This window comes from Phocoena sinus, chromosome 13 (genome assembly GCF_008692025.1).
Source record: "Phocoena sinus isolate mPhoSin1 chromosome 13, mPhoSin1.pri, whole genome shotgun sequence".
NCBI lineage: Eukaryota > Metazoa > Chordata > Mammalia > Artiodactyla > Phocoenidae > Phocoena > Phocoena sinus.
Window position 1 is genome coordinate 44,282,976 of NC_045775.1, and position 15,119 is coordinate 44,298,094.

At 37.1% G+C, this 15,119-nt stretch overlaps 1 long non-coding RNA gene across 1 annotated transcript in view; it reads right to left on the minus strand.

Annotated features, from left to right (window-relative positions):
* Positions 1–1,616: 1,616 nt before the first annotated feature.
* The window catches only part of LOC116764756, a 158,472-nt gene continuing 144,969 nt past the window's right edge, over positions 1,617–15,119 (minus strand). The window contains exon 3 of the long non-coding RNA XR_004353003.1: positions 1,617–1,702. This is a non-coding gene — a long non-coding RNA (uncharacterized LOC116764756). The remainder of the gene's footprint in view (positions 1,703–15,119) is intronic.

A 15,119-nucleotide genomic window follows, 5' to 3' on the forward strand; every position in this document is an offset into this window, starting at 1 on the left:
ACAAAAATAAATTGGGCCATGGAGAATTAAAATAATATAATAATGATGTTAATTAATAATGATGTATCCTGAAAACAAAGCCCAGGGTTTTTTTGCCCCTAACATAGTTGGAAGAATCACAGAATTTGCCATAGTTTTACAGAACAAATAAAAATTCAGTAATGATAGAAAGCAAATTGCACAGACTACCTTCTGCCCAAAATGCACAAAATTCTAAATAAGAGATTTAATTTTTAAAAATCCAATCAGATATTTGAAAAACATTATTCCATGCATGTATGTACAAAATACTTGTAGATAAGCAAGTTGGTTCACTGAGAATGTTAGCATGTATATGCCTGCTTTGTTCCAGAAGGATCTCCTATCCTATGGTCACATCAAAATAAAATGACAGGCTTTCAAAATCTGTAAGGTGCAGTTCACGGTGTATGCTAAAGAAAGCTATATTCAGATGAAAGGTCTAGTCCTTTCCAAATGTGAATACCAGGAAAAGGCAGAAAATGAACAAAATATTCAGCTCAAAATATTATTTTGACTGCAAAAGGGAAAGTGAGAGAAAGGAAAAAAAATAAAATAAAATAAAAGAAATAACAAAATCCTGAGTGATGAAAGCTAAAGTAGGTGATTTAGGAGCTGGAATGATAAGTGCAACTGTATATAAACCTGAGAGGTGGCTCTTTTAAAAAAAATTGACATACTTATGAAAAAATCTAATAAAAACAGTGAATATGCAAATTATAAACTGTACACATTTAAAGGGTACATAACAATGTCTTAGCTCAGGCCACCATAACAAAATACCATAGACCGGGTGGTTTAAGCAGAAATTCATTTCTCATAGTTCTGGAGGCTGGAAATCTGAGATCATGGTGCCAGCATATTTGAGTCCTGGTGAGAATTCTCTTCCTGGCTTACAGATGGCTGTCGTCTCACTGTGTGCTCACATGGCCTTTCCTCAGTGCATGTGCATGGAGAGAGAAAGAAATCTGTCTCTCTTGCTTTTTTAATAAAGTCATCAATCCTATCCAATTAGAGCCCCACCTTTATGACCTCACTTAACGTTAATTACCACCAAAAGCCCTCCAAATAGTCACATTAGGGCTTCAACATATGAATTGGTGGTGGGGGGCACAATTCAGCTCGTAGCATTCAACCCCTGACCCTACCAAAATTCATGTCCTTCTCTCATGCAAAATATATTTATTCCATCTCAACAGCCTCAAATTCTTAATTCATTCCAACATCAACTTTAAGTCTGAAGTCCAAAGTCTCACCTAAATATCATCTAAATCATATATTGGTGAGACTCAAGATATGAATCATCCTGAGACAAAACTTCTCTCTAGCTGTGAACCTGTGAAACCAGTCAAGTTATGTGCTTCCAAAATACAATGGTGGGACAGCCATAGAATAGGCATTCCCATTCCAAAAGGGAGAAGTCAGAAGGAAGTAGTGCAGGCCCTCAAGCAAGTCCAAAACCTAGCCAGGTAAATTTCATTGGATCTTAAGGCTCAAGAATACATATATATATACAAACACACATACATGCAGATCTATAGATAGATAGATAAATAGATAGATAGAATAGATCATAAGGAATCAGCTCACGTGAATATGGAAGCTGAGAAGTCCCAAGATCTGTAGTTGTCAAGCTGGATACCCAAGAGAGTCAATGGTGCAGTTCCAGTCCAAGTCCAAAGGCCTGAGAACCAGGAGAGTTAATGATGTAAGTTCCAGTCTGGAGGTCAGCAGATTCAATACCCAAAAGGAGCTGATTTTTCAGTTCAAGTCTAAATGCAGGAAAAGATTGCTGCCCTAGCTCAAGTAGTAAGGCAGGCGGAGTTCCCTCTTACTAAGTATATTTGTTCAATTCAGGTCTTCATTGATTGGATGAGGCCCATCCACATTAAGGAGAGCAATACGCTTTACTCAGTCTTCCAATTCAAATGTTAATTTCATCGCGAAACATCCTCACAGACACACCCAGAATAATGTTTGACCAAATGACTGGGCACCCCACGGCCCAGTCAAGTGGACACACACACACACAAACCACCACAAATAGCAAAGACAAAACTGGATATGAATATCAAAAAATTTTATCTTCAATTCTGTATCAGGAGGAAACATATGGCACAGATAATTCAAGGAGGTTTTAATAAAGGAATGTGCAGGTATAGGGAAACGACAAAGCCTGATGCAGTACATGGAAGAAGAATGCTGAATACAAGGCAACCATCAGTGACACTGACAGCCTGAATTGAACTGCAGTAAGAGAGCCAGGGTAGTGAGTACCTGGCCTCCCTTTCCTCCCATATCCTGATATGGCTTCCCACTAACTGAACTCAATGAGAAGCTAGAGAGTAAGGCATCCCACTCATATAGTCCATATAGGTCTATGGGGTGCAAAGATGGCTGAAAGGTTGACATAGAGAGGCAAGTAGAAAGATTAAAACACAAAATCTGTAATAGTAAAATTTATACCTCAATAAAATGAGTAATTTTTCTGGAAAATATGATTTACAAAAACTGACTCTAGCACAGAAATACTAAAAATCCCATAAACATGGAAGAATTTAAAACGTTATTAGAATATTGCCTAAAACAATGGCTCCTGTTCTAGATGATTTTATGGTAATTTCTCCCAAGGTTTCCAAGGAAAATATTACATTTTACATAGGAAAAAAATGTTCAAAGGGTACTTAATTAATCTTACGAAGATACCATGACTTAACACCAATCTCAGACAAAAGAAAGAAAAGGAAATTTTGGAAAGTCTAACTTACAACCACCTTCAATTACTAATGAATCAGAATTGACTTTTTATTAAAATGTAATCCATTAAGGCATAGTAATGTTTTACCCTACTTACAAGAATTGCAAAAGTTATTTAATAATAAATGTCTATAATCATATAATACTGACAAATTAAGAAAAGCCACATGGTTATTTCTATACATGCAATCAAGTTTTTAAAATAAAATGAACAGTGCTTTCTCTAAAACCACTTAGAGTAACTGAAAAGGATTCATGTCTACAGGATGAATAAAATCTAACACTTAACATGCTATTATAAGATTCTTTCTTAAAAGATGGAGGGAAACAGTGAAACCTACAACCTATCATTATTACTTTAGCATCATTATGGATGCTTTTTGTTATCTTAGCTGGAGTGCCATCTCCAGATGTGTAGGTAAAGAAGGCATCCTGGACATTCAAGCTCCTGACATCACCAAGTGAATAAGTGATGAGCCATCTCTCTGCGCACTGTCTAAATTCCTGACCCACAGAATGATAAAAAATTATGAAATAGTTGTTTTCTTTCAGGCTAATAGGTTGGCATAGTTTGTTATGCTGACAAGATATGAATCAAGGGCTACAAAACTGGCTTCATTAGAAGAGGATGAGACCAACAGAGCACAAAAGAGGGCTAAGGGAAGGGGATGAGGGGAGGGGAATGTATGGAATAGGAGAGGAGGGGAGAGAAGAGGAGGAGGGAAGAAAGGAGTACAGGAAAAACATAAATGAACAACACAGTGACCTCATTTGTATCCCTAGATTTGTTTGAGCCAGAGACAAATCCTTCTCTGCACTTCTGAGTTATTAGAGATAATAAATACCATTTTTTGCTTAAGTTGGGCCAAGTTGGATATCTGTCATAACAAAGAGTTCTGACTGAAAAATCTCCTCCAGGTAAAGGGCCCTGTCTGGCTATTTACAGAACTCTGCACAGCAGGATAAGGGCTTGGCCATTAACTCTCTTAAAATATTGATGTGGATTAAAGTGAATACTGGAAAGGTGAAGTTCACATCAGTTCGTATAGGTTCATTTTATTTTCCTGAGGGAATGAAACATATGACAAAACTAGGTCATCAAGGTTTATAACTGGTAAAGTATGGGCACAGAAGAAATTGAAAGGAAGTTTATTTCTCTTAAAATCAGATGTTACCAGCAATAGGCATAAGTCACATAATCAATTATTACTAATTGCATTTTAGTTTGTTTTCTAATCATGGTATCATTCCCAGATCCATTTTCAGAAATGAGATTTACAATTCAGAATACCTAAGAGATGTATTGGCTTTGATAGAGCTATAGAGGGAAAAAGGCTTTAATTATATTTTACCTAGAGAATACCAGTGTTTCTTGCATACATGGCTTTTCTACAGCCATTTTCAAGATTAAAAAAATAAAATAAAATTGTCTTTTACCCTTCCCCTTGTATTAATTACTTCAATTTTCCATGTATTTGCACATTCTGTTGTGTTTACTTACAGGCATCTTTATCATTAGTCCTTCTACAAATCTAAGGAAATAATAACCCATTGGAACAGTACTATAAAAACAAACCCATATTGTATTACAATGAAGAAAATCAATAAACAAGCTCTAAACAAGGTTGAATATAAAGAGACAGAAGGAAGAGAGAAATCACCTTGTTACTCAGTCATTTTGAAGTCAGCTGGATGTCAAAGCAATGGCCAGCAAAGAATGTGGCAAGTGCACAGAAAGCTTGATCATTAGATCTGTATGAAGATTTCCCCCTTTCATTCAACAACAAAGCCACCAAAATTTAAATGAGAATTTAATTGAATATATTTACTGCTAAAAATTTGTCTATTTGTAATTCATTTACAAAGACTGGGTAACAAGATAACAACTTCACATATTTGAGAAAGATTTCTCAAGCTTTCAAATGTGCATGGTCCATTCTGAAAATAATAGAAAGAGAATTTTAAACTGCTGAAGTATACTTGGATTTCCAAAATATTATAGACATTTTGCCTAATAATAAAATAACCATATCTAGGAAAAAGAAAAATTCTTTTAAAAATAGAAACTGATATAAACATATAAGATTACGTATATATGTAACCTGACAGTTATCAGGTAAAAAGACAGAGCGTAAAAGGTATAAATAAGAAATGGCAGTCTGCCTGCCTTTAGGCTTATCTTTTTGCCTATAGATTATCAGTTAAACTTCACTGTAATAATAGAGAAATCGTGCAGACACACACACACACACACAACTAAATGTTCAAAAACTGCAGACGAGACTGTATTTAGAGTGATGAAATACCCTGATTTGAACTATGAAAAGACTAAAGCTAATGTCTCCTTGAGGAATTAATGTCTATTTGACTAGAGTTGGTATGTAAACACCTTAGTTCTTTTGGCCCTTGGCCAGAATAACTCACAGTGGCCAAGTGTTTCATATCATACCCTATATTGACTTCCATCCCTTCTTGTGTTCTTTTATATAGTCAAGAATTTTTTAGTATTCTTCCCCAGTAAACTACTTGAGCATAAAGCCTTTTTTTCAGGGTCTGATATTGGAGAATCCAAACTGAGACACGTAATGAGAACAGTTCTCATACTTCTGAAATTATGTTAACATCATTAATTCTCTAGGTGTTCACAAATTGCATTTTTTCTAATTTTCATTGTACACAATTTTTTAACTGCAAAAATAATATATGTATATTTTAAGGTAAAAATATTTAAAAAGATAATGATCTAATTTCCATTCTTATTTCTACTTTACCAAGATAACCCATTTCTCCATGGTGTAGTGTATAACCTTCCACAACATATTCAACACTTATAAATATGTGCATAATCTTTTTCCAGCTCAAGATGGCAGACTAGGAAGATAGCGGAAGAGTAAGACACGGAGATCACCTTCCTCTCCACAGATACACCAGAAATACATCTACATGTGGAACAACTACAGAACACCTACTGAACACTAGCAGAAGACCTCAGACCTCCCAAAAGGCAAGAAACCCCCCATGTACCTGAGTAGGGCAAAAGAAAAAAGAATAAACAGAGACAAAAGGATAGAGACGGGACCTGCACCAGTGGGAGGGAGCTGTGAAGGAGGAAAGGTTTCCACACACTAGGAAGGACCTTCGCGGGCGGAGACTGTGGGTGGCGGAGGGGGAAAGCTTCAGAGCCACGGAGGAGGGTACAGCAACAAGGGTGCGGGGGGCAAAGAGGAGAGATTCCCGCACAGAGGATCGGTGCCGACCGGCACTCACCAGCCCCGAGAGACTTGTCTGCTCCCCCGCCGGGGCGGGCGTGGCTGGGAGCTGAGGCTCAGGCTTCAGTCGGTCGGAGTGCCGGGAGAGGACTGGGGTTGGCGGTGTGAACACAGCCTGCAGGGGGTTAGTGCGCCACGGCTGGCCGGGAGGGAGTCCGGGAAAAGTCTGGACCTGCCGAAGAGGCAAGAGACTTTTTCTTCCCTCTTTGTTTCCTGGTGCGCGAGGAGAGGGGATTAAGAACGCTGCTTAAAGGAGCTCCAGAGACGGGAGCGAGCTGCAGCTAAAAGCGCGGACCCCAAAGACAGGCATGAGACGCTAAGGCTGCTGCTGCCGCCACCAAGAAGCCTGTGTGTGAGCACAGGCCACTATCCAAACCCCTCTTCCGGGGAGCCTGTGCAGCCCGCCACTGCCAGGGTCCCGGGATCCAGGGACAACTCCCACGGGAGAATGCACGGCATGCCTCAGGCTGGTGCAACGTCACGCAGGCCTCTGCCGCCACAGGCTCCCCCCGCGCTCTGTGCCCCTCCCTCTCCCCGACCTGAGTGGGCCAGAGCCCCCGAATCAGCTGCTCCTTTAACCCCGTCCTGTCTGAGCGAAGAACAGACACCCTCCAGCGACCTACACGCAGAGGTGGGGCCAAATCCAAAGCTGAGCCCCTGGGAGCTGTGAGAACAAAGAAGAGAAAGGGAAATCTCTCCCAGCAGCCTCAAAAGCAGCGGATTAAAGCTCCACAATCAATTTGATGTACCCTGCATCTGTGGAATACATGAATAGACAACGAATCATCCCAAATAGAGGAGGTGGACTTTGAGAGCAAGATTTATGATTTTTTCCCCTTTTCCTTTTTTTGTGAGTGTGTATGTATATGCTTCTGTGTGAGATTTTGTCTGTATAGCTTTGCTTCCACCATTTGTCCTAGGGTTCTATCGGTCCGTTTTTTTGTTGTTTATTTTTTTCTTAAAAATTACTTTCTATCTTAATAACTTTATTTTATTTTACTTTATCTTCATTCCTTCTTTCCTTCCTTCCCTCCTTTAGACAACGAATCATCACAAATTGAGGAGGTGGACTTTGAGAGCAAGATTTATGATTTTTTCCCCTTTTCCTCTTTTTGTGAGTGTGTATGTGTATGCTTCTATGTGAGATTTTGTCTGTATAGCTTTGCTCCACCATTTCTCCTAGGGCTCTACCCATCCGATTTTATTTTTTTTTCTCTTAATAATTATTTTTTTTATTTTAACAATTTTATTATATTTTATCTTACTTTATTTTATTTTACCTTATCTTCTTTCTTTTTATCCTTCCTTCCTTCCTTTCTTTCTACTTCTACTAATTCTTTCTTTCTACTTTTTCTCCCTTTTATTATGAGCCGTGTAGATGAAAGGCTCTTGGTGCTGCAGCCAGGAGTCACTGCTGTATCTCTGAGATGGGAGAGCCAACTTCAGGACACTGGTCCACAAGAAACCTCCTAGCTCCACATAATATCAAATGGTGAAAATCTCCCAGAGATCTCCATCTCAACATCAGCACCCAGCTTCACTCAATGACCAGCAAGCTATAGTGCTGGACATCCTATGCCAAACAACTAGCAAGACAGGAACACAACACCACCCATTAGCAGAGAGGCTGCCTAAAATCATAATAAGTCCACAGACACCCCAAAATACACCACAAGACGTGGACCTGACCACCAGAAAGAAAAGATCCAGCCTCATCCACCAGAACACAGGCACTAGTCCCCTCTACCAGGAAGCCTACACAACCCACTGAACCAACCTTAGCCACTGGGAACAGACACCAAAAACAACGGGAACTACGAACCTGCAGCCTGTAAAAAGGAGACCCCAAACACAGTAAGATAAGCAAAATGAGAAGACAGAAAAACACACAGCAGTTGAAGGAGCAAGATAAAAACCCACCAGACCTAACAAATGAAGAGGAAATAGGCAGGTTACTTGAAAAAGAATTCAGAATAATGATAGTAAAGATGATCCAAAATCTTGGAAATAGAAAGGACAAAATACAAGAAACATTTAACAAGGACCTAGGAGAACTAACCATGAAACAAACAACAATGAACAACACAATAAATGAAATGAACAATACTCTAGATGGGATCAATAGCAGAATAACTGAGGCAGAAGAACGGATAAGTGACCTGGAAGATAAATTAGCGGAAATAACTACTGCAGAGCAGAAAAAAGAATGAAAAGAACTGAAGGCAGTCTCAAAGACCTCTGGGACAACATCAAACGCACGAACATTCGAATCATAGGGGTTCCAGAAGAAGAAGAGAAAAAAAGGGACTGAGAAAATATTTGAAGAGATTATAGTTGAAAACTTCCCTAATATGCGAAAGGAAATAGTTAATCAAGTCCAGGAAGCACAGAGAGTCCAATACAGGATAAATCCAAGGAGAAATACGCCAAGACACATATTAATCAAACTGTCAAAAATTAAATACAAAGAAAACATATTAAAAGCAGCAAGGGGAAAACAGCAAATAACACACAAGGGATCCCCATAAGGTTAACAGCTGATCTTTCACCAGAAACTCTGCAAGCGAGAAGGGACTGGCAGGACATATTTAAAGTGATGAAGGAGAAAAACCTGCAACCAAGATTACTCTACCCAGCAAGGATCTCATTCAGATTTGATGGAGAAATAACAACCTTTACAGACAAGCAAAAGCTGAGAGAATTCAGCATCACCAAACCAGCTGTACAACTGCTAAAGGAACTTCTCTAGACAAGAAACACAAGAGAAGGAAAAGACCTACAATAACGAACCCAAAACAATTAAGAAAATGGGAATAGGAACATACATATCGATAATTACCTTAAATGTAAATGGACTAAATGCTCCCACCAAAAGAAACAGATTGGCAGAATGGATACAAAAACAAGACCCATATATTTGCTGTCTATAAGAGACCCACTTCAGACCTAGAGACACATACAGACTGAAAGTAAGGGGATGGAAAAAGATATTTCATGCAAATGGAAACCGAAAGAAAGCTGGAGTAGCAATTCTCATATCAGACAAAATAGACTTTAAAATAAAGACTATTACAAGAGACAAAGAAGGACACTACATAATGATCAAGGGATCGAACCAAGAAGAAGATATAACAATTGTAAATATTTATGCACCCAATATAGGAGCACCTCGATACATAAGGCAAATGCTAACAGCCATAAAAGGGGAAATCGACAGTAACACATTCATAGTAGGGGACTTTAACACCCCACTTTCACCAATGGACAGATCATCCAAAATGAAAATAAATAAGGAAACACAAGCTTTAAATGATACATTAACAAGATGGACTTAATTGATATTTATAGGACATTCCATCCAAAAACAACAGAACACACATTTTTCTCTAGTGCTCATGGAATATTCCCCAGGATAGATCATATCTTGGGCCACAAATCAAGCCTTGGTAAATTTAAGAATATTGAAATTGTATCAAGTATCTTTTCCAACCACAACGCTATGCGACTAGATATGAATTACAGGAAAAAATCTGTAAAAAATACAAACACATGGAGGCTAAACAATACACTACTTAATAACCAGTGATCACTGAAGAAATCAAAGAGGAAATAAAAAAATATCTAGAAACAAATGACAATGGAGACATGACGACCCAAAATCTATGGGATGCAGCAAAAGCAGTTCTAAGAGGGAAGTTTATAGCAATACAATCCTACCTTAAGAAACAGGAAACATCTTGAATAAACAACCTAACCTTTCACCTAAAGCAATTAGAGAAAGAAGAACAAAAAAACCCCAAAGTTAGCAGAAGGAAAGAAATCATAAAACTCAGATCAGAAATAAATGAAAAAGAAATGAAGGAAACAATAGCAAAGACCAATAAAACTAAAAGCTGGTCCTTTGAGAAGATAAACAAAATTGATAAACCATTAGCCAGACTCTGCAAGAAAAAACGGGAGAAGACTCAAATCAATAGAATTAGAAATTAAAAAGGAGAAGTAACAACTGACATTGCAGAAATACAAAAGATCATGAGAGAATACTACAAGCAACTCTATGCCAATAAAATGGACAACCTGGAAGAAATGGACAAATTCTTAGAAGAGCACAACCTGCCAAGACTGAATCAGGAAGAAATAGAAAATATGAACAGACCAATCACAAGCACTGAAATTGAAACTGTGATTAAAAATCTTCCAACAAACAAAAGTCCAGGACCAGATGGCTTCACAGGCGAATTCTATCAAACATTTAGAGAAGGGCTAACATCTATCCTTCTCAAACTCTTCCAAAATATAGCAGAGGGAGGAACACTCCCAAACTCATTCTACGAGGCCACCATCACCCTGATACCAAAACCAGACAAGGATGTCAAAGAGAAAGAAAACTACAGACCAATATCACTGATGAACATAGATGCAAAAATCCTCAACAAAATACTAGCAAACAGAATCCAGCAGCATATTAAACGGATCATACACCACAATCAAGTGGGGTTTATTCCAGGAATGCAAGGATTCTTCAATATACGCAAATCAATCAACCTGATACACCATATTAACAAATTGAAGGAGAAAAACCATATGATCATCTCAATAGATGCAGAGAAAGCTTTCGACAAAATTCAACACCCATTTATTATAAAAACCCTGCAGAAAGTAGGCATAAAGGGAACTTTCCTCAACATTATAAAGGCCATATATGACATACCCACAGCCAGCAGCATACTCAATGGTGAAAAACTGAAAGCATTTCCACTAAGATCAGGAACAAGACAAGGTTGCCCACTCTCACCACTCTTATTTAACATAGTTGTGGAAGTTTTAGCCACAGCAATCAGACAAGAAAAGGAAATAAAACGAATCCAAATCGGAAAAGAAGTAAAGCTGTCACTGTTTGCAGATGACATGATACTATACATAGAGAATCCTAAAGATGCTACCAGAAAACTACTAGAGCTAATCAATGAATTTGGTAAAGTAGCAGGATACAAAATTAATGCGCAGAAATCTCTGGCATTCCTATACACTAAAGATGAAAAATCTGAAAGTGAAATCAAGAGAACACTCCCATTTACCATTGCAACAAAAAGAATAAAATATCTAGGAATATACCTACCTAAGGAGACAAAAGACCTGTATGCAGAAAATTATAAGACCCTGATGAAAGAAATTAAAGATGATAAAAATAGATGGAGAGATATACCATGTTCTTGGATTGGAAGAATCAACATTGTGAAAATTACTCTATTTCCCAAAGCCATCTACAGATTCAATGCAATCCCTATCAAACTACCACTGGCATTTTTCACAGAACTAGAACAAAAAATTTCACAATTTGTATGGAAACACAAAAGACCGCGAATAGCCAAAGCTCAAATGCTCAACATCACTAATCATTAGAGAAATGCCAATAAAAACTACAATGAGATATCTCACACCAGTCAGAATGGCCATCATCAAAAAATCTAGAAACAATAAATGCTGGAGAGGGTGTGGAGAAAAGGGAACCCTCTTGCACTGTTGGTGGGAATGTAAATTGATACAGCCACTGTGGAGAACAGTATGGAGTTTCCTTAAAAAACTACAAATAGAACTACCATATGACCCAGCAATCCCACTACTGGGCATAAACCCTGAGAAAACCATAATTCCAGCAGAGCCATGTACCAAAATGTTCATTGCAGCTCTATTTACAATAGCCAGGAGATGGAAGCAACCTAAGTGTCCATCATCGGATGAATGGATAAAGAAGATGTGGCACATATATACAATGGAATATTACTCAGCCATAAAAAGAAACGAAATTGAGCTATTTGTAATGAGGGGGATAGACCTAGAGTCTGTCGTACAGAGTGAAGTAAGTCAGAAAGTGAGAGACAAATACCGTATGCTAACACATATATATGGAATTTAAGAAAAAAAAATGTCATGAAGAACCTAGGGTTAAGACAGGAATAAAGACACAGACCTACTAGAGAATGGACTTGAGGTAATGGGGAGGGTGAAGGGCAAGCTGTGACAAAGCGAGAGAGAGGCATGGACATATATACACTACCAAACGTAAGGTAGATAGCTAGTGGGAAGCAGCCGCATAGCACAGGGAGATCAGCTCGGTGCTTTGTGATCACCTGAAGGGGTGAGATAGGGAGGGTGGGAGGGAGGGAGACGCAAGAGGGAAGAGATATGGGAACATATGTATATATATAACTGATTCATTTTGTTGTAAAGCAGAAACTAACACAACATTGTAAAGCAATTATACTCCAATAAAGATGTAAAAAAAAAAAAGAAAAGAAAAAAAAGATGGCAGACTAGGAAATATATTTACTTTCTGGTCCTCCTGAAACCATATTTAAATAAAACTGTAGAAATATCAAAATTATTTTTAAAAAATGCATAATCTAATGAAGAATTTATTTATTTTCCAGATTCATTGAGATACTATTGACACATAACACATGTGTGTTTAAGGTATACAACGTGATGATTTGATACACGTATATATTGTAAACTCTTTACCATAGTACAGTTGGTTAACACATTCATCACCTCACATAGTTACCATTTTGTGTGTGTGGTAAGTAGTTTTAAGATTTACTCTCTTAATTTTCATGTATGTAATACAGTACTGTTAACTATAGTCACCCTGCTGTACATTAAATCCCCAGAAATGATTCATCTTATACCTGGAAGTTTATACTGTTTGGCCAACAACTCCACATTTCCCCCACCCAGAGCCCCTGGCAACCAGAATTCTAATCTCTATTTTTAGAGTTCATCTTTTACATTAAAGTAAAAACACACAGTATTTGTCTCCTCTGACATTTTGCTTAGCATAATGCCCTCAATGTCCATCCATGTTGTCACAAAAGGCAGCATTTCCTTCTTTGATATGGGTAAATATATTCCATTTTATATGTATATATAATTTTTTTTATCCATTAATCCATCAAAAAACACTGAGTTTATTTCAATATCTTGGCTATTGGGAATAATGTGCAGTAAACGTGTGGGTATAGATATCTCTTCAAGATAGTGATTTCATTTCTTTCAGATATATACCCAGAAATGGGACTGTTGAATCATACAGTCGTTTCATTTTTTATTTTTTGAGGAACCTCTGTACTGTTTTCCATAGTGGCTGCACCAATTTACTTTCCCACCAACAGTGAGCAAGGCTTCCCTTTACTCCACATGCTCACCAGCACCTGTTATTTCTTCTCTTTTTGATAACAATCATTTTAACAGTTGTGAGGTGGTATCTCATTGTGATTCTGATTTGCATTTCCCTGATGATTAGTTATGCTGAGATCTTTTCATGTATCAATTGGCCATCTATATGTCTTTTTTGGAAAAATGTCTACTCATTTTCTTACTTTTTAAATTGGATTGTTTATTACTTTGCTATTGAGTTGTATGACTTCCTTCTATATTTTGGATATTAACTCCTTATCAAAAGATGGTTTCAAAATATTTTATCCCATTCTATAGGTTACCTTTTAATTTGGTGATTGCTTCTTTTGCTGTGCAGAAGCTTTTTGTTTGAAGTAGTCCCACTTGTTTATGTTTGCTTACTTACTAGTACTTCTGGTGTCATATAAAAAAAAATCGTTGCTAAGACCAATATCAAGGAGTTTTTAACCTATGTTTTCTTCTATTAGTTTTATATTTTGCGTTCTTATATTTATGCCTTTACTCCATTTTGATTTAATATTTATGAGTTGTGTAATATAGAGGTCCAATTTCACTCTTCTGCATGTAGCTGTCCAGTTTTCCCGACATCATTAATTGAAGAAACTATCATTTCCCCATTGAGTATCTTGATTCCCTTATCAAATACTAGTTGACCACATATATGTGGGTTTATTTTTGGGCTCTTGATTCTATTCCGTTGGTCTATGTGTTTGTTTTTATATCAGTGCCATGCAGATTTGATTTTTCTAGCTATGTAGTATGGTTTGAAATCAGGAAGTGTGATGCCTCCAGCTTTGTTATTCTTTCTCAAGATTGCTTTGGCTATTCAGGATTTTTGGTTTATTGGTTGGTTGGTTGTTTTTCTTTCCTTTGGTTCTGTACAAATTTTAGGTGTGTTTTCTATTTCTATAAAAAATGCCATTGGAATATTCATAGGGATTGCATTGAATCTATAGATGGCTTTGGGTAGTTTGGACATTTTAACAATACTGTATTAATTCTTTCAGTCCATGAACATGCAATATCTTTCCATTTATGTGTATCTTCCTCAATATCTTTCATGAAGTCTTACAGTTTCCAGCGTACAAATCTTTTACCTCTTTGGTTAAGTTTATTCCTAAGTATTTTATTGTTTTTGATGATATTGTGAATGAAATTGTTTTATTTCTCTTTCAGGTATTTCATTGTTAGTTTATAGAAACACAACTGATTTTGTTATATTGACTTTGCATCCTACAACTTTACTGAACTCTGATTAGATCTAACAATTTTGGGGTGAAGTCTTTAGGATTTTCCATACATAAAATCATGTCATCTGCAAAGAGAGACGAATTTTAGTGTTTTTTCCCAATTCAGATGCATTTTATTTATTTTTCTTGCTTGATTGCTCTGGCTAGGACTTCCAGTACTATGTTGATTAGGAGTGGTAAGTGTGGGCATCCTTGTCTTGTTTCCAACTTTAGCAGCAAAGTTTTTAAACTTTCACCCGCTGAGTATATGTTAGCTGTGGGTTTTTCACATATGACCTTTATTGTGTTGGGATATGTTCCTTCTATACCCAGTTTGTTGGGCTTTTATCATGAATGGATGCTGAATTTTGTCAAATGCTTTTCCTGCATCTGTTGAAGTGATCATGATTTTTATCTTTCATTCTATATATTAATGTGGTATATCACATTACTGAATTGTGTATGTTGAAGTAACCTTTCATCCTAAGGATAAATCCAACTTGGGTGTATTATCCTTTTAAATGTGCTGTTGAATTTTGTTTGCTAATAATTTGATGAGAATTTTTGCATCTATATTCATCAAGAATATTGGACTATATGGTTTTCTTTTCCTGTGCTATCCTTATCCAGCTTTGAAATCAGGGTAATG